Genomic DNA, 9,906 nt, shown 5'->3' with positions numbered 1-9,906 from the left:
TTTAAATGAAATAATATATCTTTAAAAAAAGAAAAAAAACTGTTGTTCAGTTTTAGTTCCAATACATAAAGAGCTTGGAATTCATCACCCCAAGCCATTGCAACAAGACAAAGTTAGGCAAACTGAAAGACAGTTGATATTTTTGAATCTCTCAGAGAACTGAGATTGTTAGATAAACCTCTACCCCCAAATCTGGAGAGATAACCAAAGAGACACAGAGGAGATCTGCTTAGCTGAAACAGAATCCACTGGGGCCATAAACTGGGAGGAACATTGAAATACTACTTTTGATCAGTTGCTGTAGGTTGATTGTGGACTTAATTTGAGAGTGAGAATCTTCTGGTGGCTATGGCCTTGGAAGCCTCTACAATTTCATGACCAACATTAGGCTTCTGTCAGGGAGATCTAAGAAAGCAAAAAAGATTCCGAATTGGGGATCCCCAAGTGTCAAGGGCAAGAGAAGATATAAAATATAGTTTTTAAAACATTGTGAAATATATCCAGAGCTTTTTCCATAGCAAAGACCCACTCTTGAGCAGAAAGGACTATGTTGAAGCCTTATCTCAGTGAGAGAAAGAAATTCCTCCTAAACCAACTCCCCTCCAGCCTTTTTATTTCAATATATTTTCAATAATGGTCAAGGCTTCACAAAAATAGATTAGTAATACAACATCCAGGGAAAAGAGTGGGGAGAAGAGGTGAATAAAAGCTAAATCACTGGAGAAACATTTATGAAGCTTGTGTTGCCAAGATACAGGCCCTCTAAGAGACTGAGTTTTAATTTCAAGGTTATAGAAAGTTCTCTTTCTGCCACACTTTAGTACCATGCCAAAAAGTCTTCAGTAAAATTACAGTGGGTTTCAGCAGAAAGGCACGTCTCTGAAGAGGAATACTTAGGGAAGCCCAAAGTTAGGAGGAAAGAGAGAAAAGAAAAAAGGTACTAGAAGACTGAAGCTTCTGGTGTCTATAGATACAGGAAACATTAATCACAGCCCAACATCTATTTAGGCTAACTAAATTACACTGAAAATATATTTAACCTCAATTCCTACTACCCAATACAATATGCCTGCTTTTTCACAAAAAAATCACAAGGCATGCCAAAGAAAAAGAGAAAGAAGGGAGAGAGAGAGAAGGAGAAGAGGGGAAGTAAAGGGAGAGGAGAAACAAGACTGAACAGACCAAGCAGTCAGCGGGACCAAACTCAGATATGATACAGATGTTGGAATTAACAGACAGGAACTTTCAAATAGCTATGGTTAATGTGGCAAGAGCTCTTGTGGAAAAAGTAGGCAATATGTAAGAATAGATGAGTAATATAAGCAAAGAGATAGAAAATCAAAGAAAAATCAATAGGAAAGGTAGAAATCAAAAACACTGTTACAGAAATAAAGAATTACTTTTATGGACTCCTTGGTAGGTTGAGGACAGCCTAAGAAAGAATCATTGAGCTAGAGGTGGAAACTTCCCAAATAGAAATAAAAAGAGAAAAGAAAAAGCAGAAAATCTAAGAACTGTGGAGTAATTATCAAGAGGTGTAGTATCAGTTCAGTTCAGTTCAGTCGCTCAGTCGTATCCGACTCTTTGAGACGCCATGAATCGCAGCACACCAGGCCTCCCTATCCATCACAACTCCCGGAGTCTACTCAAACTCATGTGCATCAAGTTGGTGATGCCATCCAGCCATCTCATCCTCTGTCGTCCCCTTCTTCTCTTGCCCCCAATCCCTCCCAGCATCAGGGTCTTTTCCAATGAGTCAGCTCTTCGCATCAGGTGGCCAAAGTATTGGAGTTTCAGCTTCAGCATCAGTCCTTCCAATGAACACCCAGGACTGATCTCCTTTAGGATGGACTGGATGGATCTCCCTGCAGTCCAAGGGACTCTCAAGAGTCTTCTCCAACACCACAGTTCAAAAGCATCAATTCTTAGGCGCTCAACTTTCTTCACAGTCCAACTCTCACATCCATACATGACTACTGGAAAAACCATAGCCTTGACTAGATGGACCTTTGTTGACAAAGTAATGTCTCTGGTTTTTAATATGCTATCTAGGTTGGTCATAACTTTCTTCCTAAGGAGTAAGCGTCTTTTAATTTCATGGCTGCAATCACCATCTGCGGTGATTTTGGAGCCCCCAAAAAATAAAGTCTGGCACTGTTTCCACTGTTTCCCCATCTATTTCCCATGAAGTGATGGGACCAGATGCCATGATCTTAGTTTTATGAATGTTGAGCTTTAAGCCAACTTTTTCACTCTCCTCTTTCACTTTCATCAAGAGGCTCTTTAGTTCCTCTTCACTTTCTGCTATAAGGGTGGTATCATCTGCATATCTCAGGTTATTGATATTTCTCCTGGCAATCTTGATTCCAGCTTGTGCTTCTTCCAGCCCAGCGTTTCTCATGCTGTACTCTGCATATAAGTTAAATAAGCAGGGTGACAATATACAGCCTTGATGTACTCCTTTTCCAATTTGGAACCAGTTTGTTGTTCCATGTCCAGTTCAAACAGTTAGAACTGGAGGTGTAGTATACATATAACTAAAATACCAGAAGAAGAAAAAGGAGCAGAAGAATGTTTGGAGTAATAATGGATGAGAACTGCAAAAATTAATGACAGATACCAAACTACAGATTCAGGAATTCAGATAACACCAAGTAAGATAAATACCAACACCAGCACACACACACACACACACACACATGTATGCACACGCACAACCCTGTGTATAGCCTATTCAAACTTCAGAAAACTAAAGAAAAGAAGGAAATTTAGAAAAAACAGATGAGAAAGAATCTTACCTATAAAGAAACAATAATAAGAATTATAAAGGACTTCTTTTTTTTTTCCAAAGAGTAAAGTAAAAAACTATTGAAACGAAAATGATAGTCATAAAGGCTCATGGGTGAGCTCTAAGAGAGAGGCATGCTTTTGGGAAGTTTAAATCCTTTATAAGGTGGCAGTTCTCTGGGTCCTTGTCTTCCCTCAGGCCATTCACCTTGCTTTGTTCCCCTCTGCTTAATTTGTTTCAGGACCCTCCTCTGGGGTGCACCCACACACCTTAGCCAAGACTGATCTCAAAGTGAAGGCTTCTGGGAGGAGTAAGATTCATTATGACCTGGAATTATCCTCTGACTTTTGACTCCAAGGAGTCTTTCTGTGCATGTGTAGTGTCTCCCTTATCTTTTAATCAGACAAGTTTTGTTTTTTTTTTCTCCTCTCCTTTGCCCTTGCTATGATTATAGAGGAATTTTGATTAAAAACTGTGTCAGAGTAAGTAGAGAATAGAGTTAAATATTTAAAATACTAGACAGAAAAAGAAACCACATCCAAACTAGAATTTCATATCCAGTGAAAACATCTCTCATGAACATAGATGCAAAAATCCTCAACAAAATATTACTGTCTAACAAACTGAGTCTAATAATGTATGATGTTAATTATACACCACAACTTAGGGAAATTCTCCCAAGTTTATGTTGCTAGTGCAACATTTGAAAGACAATAAGTATAATCAATTAAATCAACAGGCTAAAGAAGAAAAATCATTTGATCATACTAACAGATGCAGAAAAAGCATTTAATAAACTTTAATACCCATTTATAATTTAAAAACAGCAAACCAGAGATAGTAACTTCCTCAACTTAATAAAGAACTTCTACAACAAACCTGTACCTAATAATATAATTCACTGTGACAAACATGAAGCTTCCCCGAAGGAAAAGGAAAAGATGTCCTATCTCATCACTTTTATTCTATTCAGCATCATAGTGGAAGTCCTAGCTAACATAAGAAGACAAGAAAAAGAAGTAAAGGATATACCAATTGGGAAGAAAGAAATAAAACTCTTTCTGTTTTGCAGGTGACATGATTATGTCAAATATCCTAAAGAATCAGCAACCTGGAGCTAATAAGCAGTTAGAGCAAGGTTTCAGGATACAAGGTTAATATACAAAAATCAATTTCTTTCCTATATACCAGTAATGAACAATTGAAATTTAAAATTAAAATCACAACATCATTTATACTATCCCCTCCATGAAATACTTAGGTATAATTCTGGCAAAATATAACCAAGTTGTATATGAAGAAAACTATAAAACTCTGATACAGAAATCAAAGATCTAAATAAATGGAAAGACATTTCATGTACATAGGTGAGAAGATTCGATATTGTTAAGATGTCAATTCTTCTGAATTTGTACTATAGACTCAATGCAATCTCGATCAAAATCCCAGCAAATTATTTTGTAGATACTCACAAAAATTTCTAAGACAGTTTTATACAAAGTTGCAAAATTTTGGAAGCAACCAAGATTCTTTTCAATAGGTGAATGGATAAACTGTGGTACATATATACAATGGAAAATATGTCAATACAACCCACAAGAAGACATGAAGGAAACTTAACTGTGTATTGCTAAGCCAGTCTGAAAAGTTTACATACTACATGATTTTTACATATGATATTCTGGAAAAGGTAAAACTATAAAAAAGAATAAAAGACCAGTGATTACCAGGGGTTTGGAGGGAGGGAAGGAAGGGTGAAAGGTGGAGAACAAGGGATTTTTAGGATGCTAAAACCATTCTTATGATAGAAAAATGATGACATTATGCTTAATGATGATGATATTATACTTAATGATGATGATATACTTAATAATGATAATATTATATTTATCAAAACCCATAGAACTGCATAACAGATGAACTCTACTGTAAACCATGGACTTTATATAATAATTATATATTAATGTTGGTTTATTAACTGCTATAAATGCACCATGCTAATGAAAGATGTTAATAATAGAGGAAACTGGATGTGTAGTATTTGGGAATTCCCCACAACATCTTCACAACTTTTCTGTAAATTTAAAACTATTCTAAATGACAGTGTTTATTTAAAAAAATTACTTGTGTTTTCAAATATACTAATAGTAAATTTTGAAGAAGTATTAGTTCCCCTTGACTATACAGACTGTATTGTACATAGCCAAAATTCAATTCAGTATACTTGCTGTTGTATGAAATGATTATGGACAGGAATTTCATAGTAAATTACATACAAAATTTAATAAAGTATAATTATATAGTATAAAGAGATATTAGATTAAAAGTTTGATAATGGGTAGTTTGATTTTTTTTGATGACTCAGATCGCACTTGAGAATCTTTTGAAAGTCTCTAAGTCATCATTATGAACATCAGTTACTTCTGTGGCAAGCAGAATTTCCCTCATAGAGACCTCTTATTATGGGAATGCCAATTTTAATTTGTTTAGGAATATGGATTCATTACAAGCATTCCAGAACTAGACCAAAGAATTTCACAATTTGTATGGAAATACAAAAAACCTCGAATAGCCAAAGTAATCTTGAGAAAGAAGAATGGAACTGGAGGAATCAACCTGCCTGACTTCAGACTCTACTACAAAGCCACAGTCATCAAGACAGTATGGTACTGGCACAAAGACAGAAATATAGGTCAATGGAACAGAATAGAAAGCCCAGAGATAAATCCACGAACCTATGGACACCTTATCTTTGACAAAGGAGGCAAGGATATACAATGGAAAAAAGACAACCTCTTTAACAAGTGGTGCTGGGAAAACTGGTCAACCACTTGTAAAAGAATGAAACTAGAACACTTTCTAACACCATACACAAAAATAAACTCAAAATGGATTAAAGATCTAAATGTAAGACCAGAAACTATAAAACTCCTAGAGGAGAACATAGGCAAAACACTCTCCGACATAAATCAAAGCAAGATCCTCTATGACCCAGCTCTCAGAATATTGGAAATAAAAGCAAAACTAAACAAATGGGACCTAATGAAACTTAAAAGCTTTTGCACTACAAAGGAAACTATAAGTAAGGTGAAAAGACAGCCCTCAGATTGGGAGAAAATACAAGCATTCCAGATTTTTTAAATTATACACATGAAAACTCAATCAGCATAGAAAATAAAGGTCATCACTAGAATTCTCTTATTTGGGAAGCTAACTTTGCTAAAATTTTCCTATAGTAGTTAGTTGTCTGAACAGAACAGGGCTAAGCAAAAATAACTAGAGGTAGTCAGATATAGAAAAGCCATTCCTGTCATCTTGGATAAACAAGGCCACGTGGCTTGCAGATTTTGCCTGAGTCTATTTTGAAACATGCTAACTCATGAAGGCATTCTTTTCATTGCAAATTACATAGCAGGATCCCTCTGAATTGCTTAATGGGTGGGGTGAGAAAGCTCTTTGAACTCTAGTTCCCAGGATATCTTGCCATTGTGTGTGATAACCTAACAAGTGTTGATCTCTGCCATAATTTAGGAACTCAAACATTTTTCCAAAGAGGATTTGCTTTTCCTTTTCTTTTTGAGTGCTGCAAGAGCACAAAAAGAATCTAGATGTAGGGCATGAAAAAAACTGGATAAGCAAGAGAAATTAAGTCCATGTGAGAACTAAGAGGATTACTTCTGCTGCCATCTTTGAGACCTTCAAAATCCAGGGGTGTTTTCATGTGTTTGGAAGTAGGATTTCAGTTGAGAGGAAAGCTTTCATATAATTCTGCAAGGCTGAAGGTTGTGGGAAACTGGTAATATTTGAGATTACTGATTTAATAGGATTTTTGTCAATTATAAAGAACTTTAATCCAGTTTACTAAACTCAGTGCATTTGCCCAAACTGTTGGTGTTTAGTTGCTCAGTCATGTATGATTTTTCGAGACCACAATGACTATAACCCACCAGGCTCCTGTGTCCATGGGATTTTTTAGGCAAGAGTACTGGAGTGGGTTGCCATTTGCTTCTCCAGTTTTGACCAAACACAATGATTCTACTGTCTATGTAAAGTGATGCTAGGGTTCTCTCATTTGTAACCACAAAATCAGAGACTCAATTAAATGGAAACAGATTATCTCATATCTCCAAACCAAAATAGCTTTAGTCCTTTAAGATGCTCAGTTAAATGTGGAGGATTCAGAGGAGGCAGCCATGAATTGAATTTCTTCTAAATACCCCATATAAGGGCATCTGCATTCCTTTCAATCAAAAACAAATAAGCAAACAGAAAACTAAAGATCATCTCTTCCTTTAGCTAAGCAGAAAATCTGTAATAGTTAATGTTCCTCTTTGCTCTAGATCATGCTTATCCTTATCTTTGGCCATCAGGAGAAAGAAAATAACTTGCAGACATTTTAATGGGAGATCATTTCACCATAACATGTTATTTAGACACACAATTAAAAATATAAAGCTTCTTTAGCTCAAAGGCAGATAAGCTACTAACCATAAAATTAATGCTCTGTGAATGCACAGACACAAAATATAATTATATCCCAGTCACTAAGCCAATATTTAAAACTATTAATAGATCTTTCTTCGACTCCCTTGCCATTTCAGATAAGGTCTATATCTTCATCTAACTTAATGATGCAAAAGGTAGTTAAATCAATAAATTACTAAGATTTTTTCCTTACTGCTCTAGTTAAGGGATTGACACTGTTTATATTTTAAGCCTATTTGAATTAACACCAGAAAAAAAATCTTGCCATATTTGTACAATAAGTTTTTATTTATTTTTCCCAGTTCTCTTGAATTCCAGCTTAAAACTCTAATGATATTCAGCCATTAGTGAATATATTTGGCAGCCATTTTTTCCTGCATACTATATAATCAGTCACATTATTTTGTTTTAGGACTTTCTCCTTATGGACTATCTATGCTAAGACAGAGAGCATGATTTAGTGAAAGCATCAAAGAACTTGTAATATAAGAGACTTGGGTCTCAATCTAGCACTGTTACTTCTTAGTTTAAGACTTTGAATGTGAAAGTGAAGTCACTCAGTTGTGTCCAACTTTTTGCGACCCCATGGACTATAGCTCTCCAGGCTTCTCTATCCATGGCATTTTCCAGGCAAGAGTACTGGAGTGGGTTGTCATTTCCTTCTCCAGAGGATCTTCCCAACCCAGGGATCGAACCTGGGTCTCCTGCATTATAGGCAGACGCTTTACCGTCTGAGCCACCAGGGAAGTCTTTAAGACTTTGAGGAAGTATCTAATTAGAGTTTCCTCATTTATAAAATGGTGATAATCTACTTCCACCAGAGGGTGAAGTTGAGGATAGCATGAGTTCTTGTGTATATTGTATTAGTACAATGCCTGACATAACATATGCCCCAGTTTATGGCAGTCATTAGTCCAGTGTTGGAGAGAATGATATTCAAAATATTTAAAATCAGAAACACAGGTGTATCTCCATCAGTCTTAAACAACTAGGCAGCTCTGCTGGGTTGAACCAGCCGAATATGAACCCCAAGTATTAGGAAGTAGAAAGTAATAAAATTGAGAAAGGCCATTGGGAGAAATTTAGTGGAGGCCTCATCTTATGTCAAAGACTTAAGAGTGACCCCCCAGAGCCTTCACCACAAGTACAAGTGCAGAAACCTGCAACCCAGGAGTAGTTTGTTTCCCAAGGTCACAGATTGAGAACTAGATTTAAAAACGGTGCCTATCAGACTCTCAAATTCTTGTCACTTCTGCCTCACTAGAGTTGTTGATTTTATGCAACTTCCAGATTCTGAGGTGGCCTTCAGTATCCATGTCTATGGATTTCAAACTGTTCCTTTCAGTCCTAGGTCTCTGTGGAAATGATTAAAGTGCTTCTATAAAAGCTGTAGTGGGAGATGAGAAGGCAGAGCTTATGTTTTTCCCAGACCATGGCTCTCAGTTCAACCAGAGCCTTCATCTTTTTCATTTATATAGAAAGACTTTATGGCTTTAAAAAGTCACTCTTCTTTTCCAGACTGTATTCCTTGTTCCTACTCATATTCAGATAGAGCCACAACCTAGGTCCTTGTCCCGACACCCAGGGTCTTTTCTCTTTCCATGGTTACTGCTTTGCTGACTCAGTCTGGAATTTGCACTCAGCGAATCTCATAGGCTAACATCTTGTGTTTGAGCCTAAGAAAATGTATTCTAATTCTGGTTTTATTCTCCGAATTTCACATGACATAGGGTCTTCTTTTCTCAATTTTCACACCTTTGACTTAATCTTTAGGTACTTCCCACATTGGCTAAGATCTTGACTATGTACTTAGCTTTTCTTGGCTTATTGATATCAAATAAAATTACATATTTTATCATTTCAAATAAGATCTGGTAGTCATCATCTTTGATACTTTAAAACTGACCCCATTAGACCAAGACATCATCTTTTGGAATTAAGGTGTGTTACAACAATTTTGTTTTGTTTTTTTTTTCCTTCTGGATCTATCTTTTTTTCAATTCTTTGATGTTACTGGGCCTCATTTTGGCCCCTACCTATAACTCACTGACCACTCCACTGAAATGTTGATATTATCCATGCTGAACACAGTCTGACAATGCATCAGGAGTGTTTGTGGTAACAGTTGTGACTGTTGCAGCTGAACATGGACACGTGACAGGCCACAGACTTGCCCATCATCATATAAACAGCGTTAACCACAGAGACCCTCCAACTTGTGGCCAGCTCCTGATGAAGCTGCCACATCAAAGTGTTCAGTGCAGTTCAGGAGAAAATGTGATTAAAGTCTAAGTCAGCACCTGGCCACTCAAACCTTAGAATCTGAACTCTAGTCTCAGACATGGGGAAGGAGCCACTCTGGCCAAAGAGGAGAGGCAGCTGATGTACTCCAGTGTGTCGGCCCCTCCCACATCTGTGCCTGCCATCTGTGAGTCCTCAAAACTTGAAGATCACAATAGGCAGTATTTACAATAGCTTAATGATATTTTTTTCCCAGTATTCCTTGCTTTCTGTGCTACAGTCTGGATTGTTTCTACTGGCATATATATCCATTCACTGATTTTTATTTTTCAGTGTCCCATCAGCTTAAAGGGGCTTCTCAGATGGCTCATTGCTTGAAGAATCCACCCGCC

General features: G+C 36.7%; 1 non-coding gene across 1 annotated transcript; it reads right to left on the bottom strand.

Annotated features, from left to right (window-relative positions):
* Positions 1–7,947: 7,947 nt before the first annotated feature.
* Positions 7,948–8,019, bottom strand: TRNAY-AUA (transfer RNA tyrosine (anticodon AUA)). The gene has a single exon. It is a non-coding gene; the product is annotated as a tRNA-Tyr (tRNA).
* Positions 8,020–9,906: the final 1,887 nt, after the last annotated feature.

Source organism: Dama dama, chromosome 2, assembly GCF_033118175.1.
Source record: "Dama dama isolate Ldn47 chromosome 2, ASM3311817v1, whole genome shotgun sequence".
NCBI classification, from domain to species: Eukaryota; Metazoa; Chordata; class Mammalia; order Artiodactyla; family Cervidae; genus Dama; species Dama dama.
This window is presented reverse-complemented; position numbering and strand designations above follow the sequence as displayed.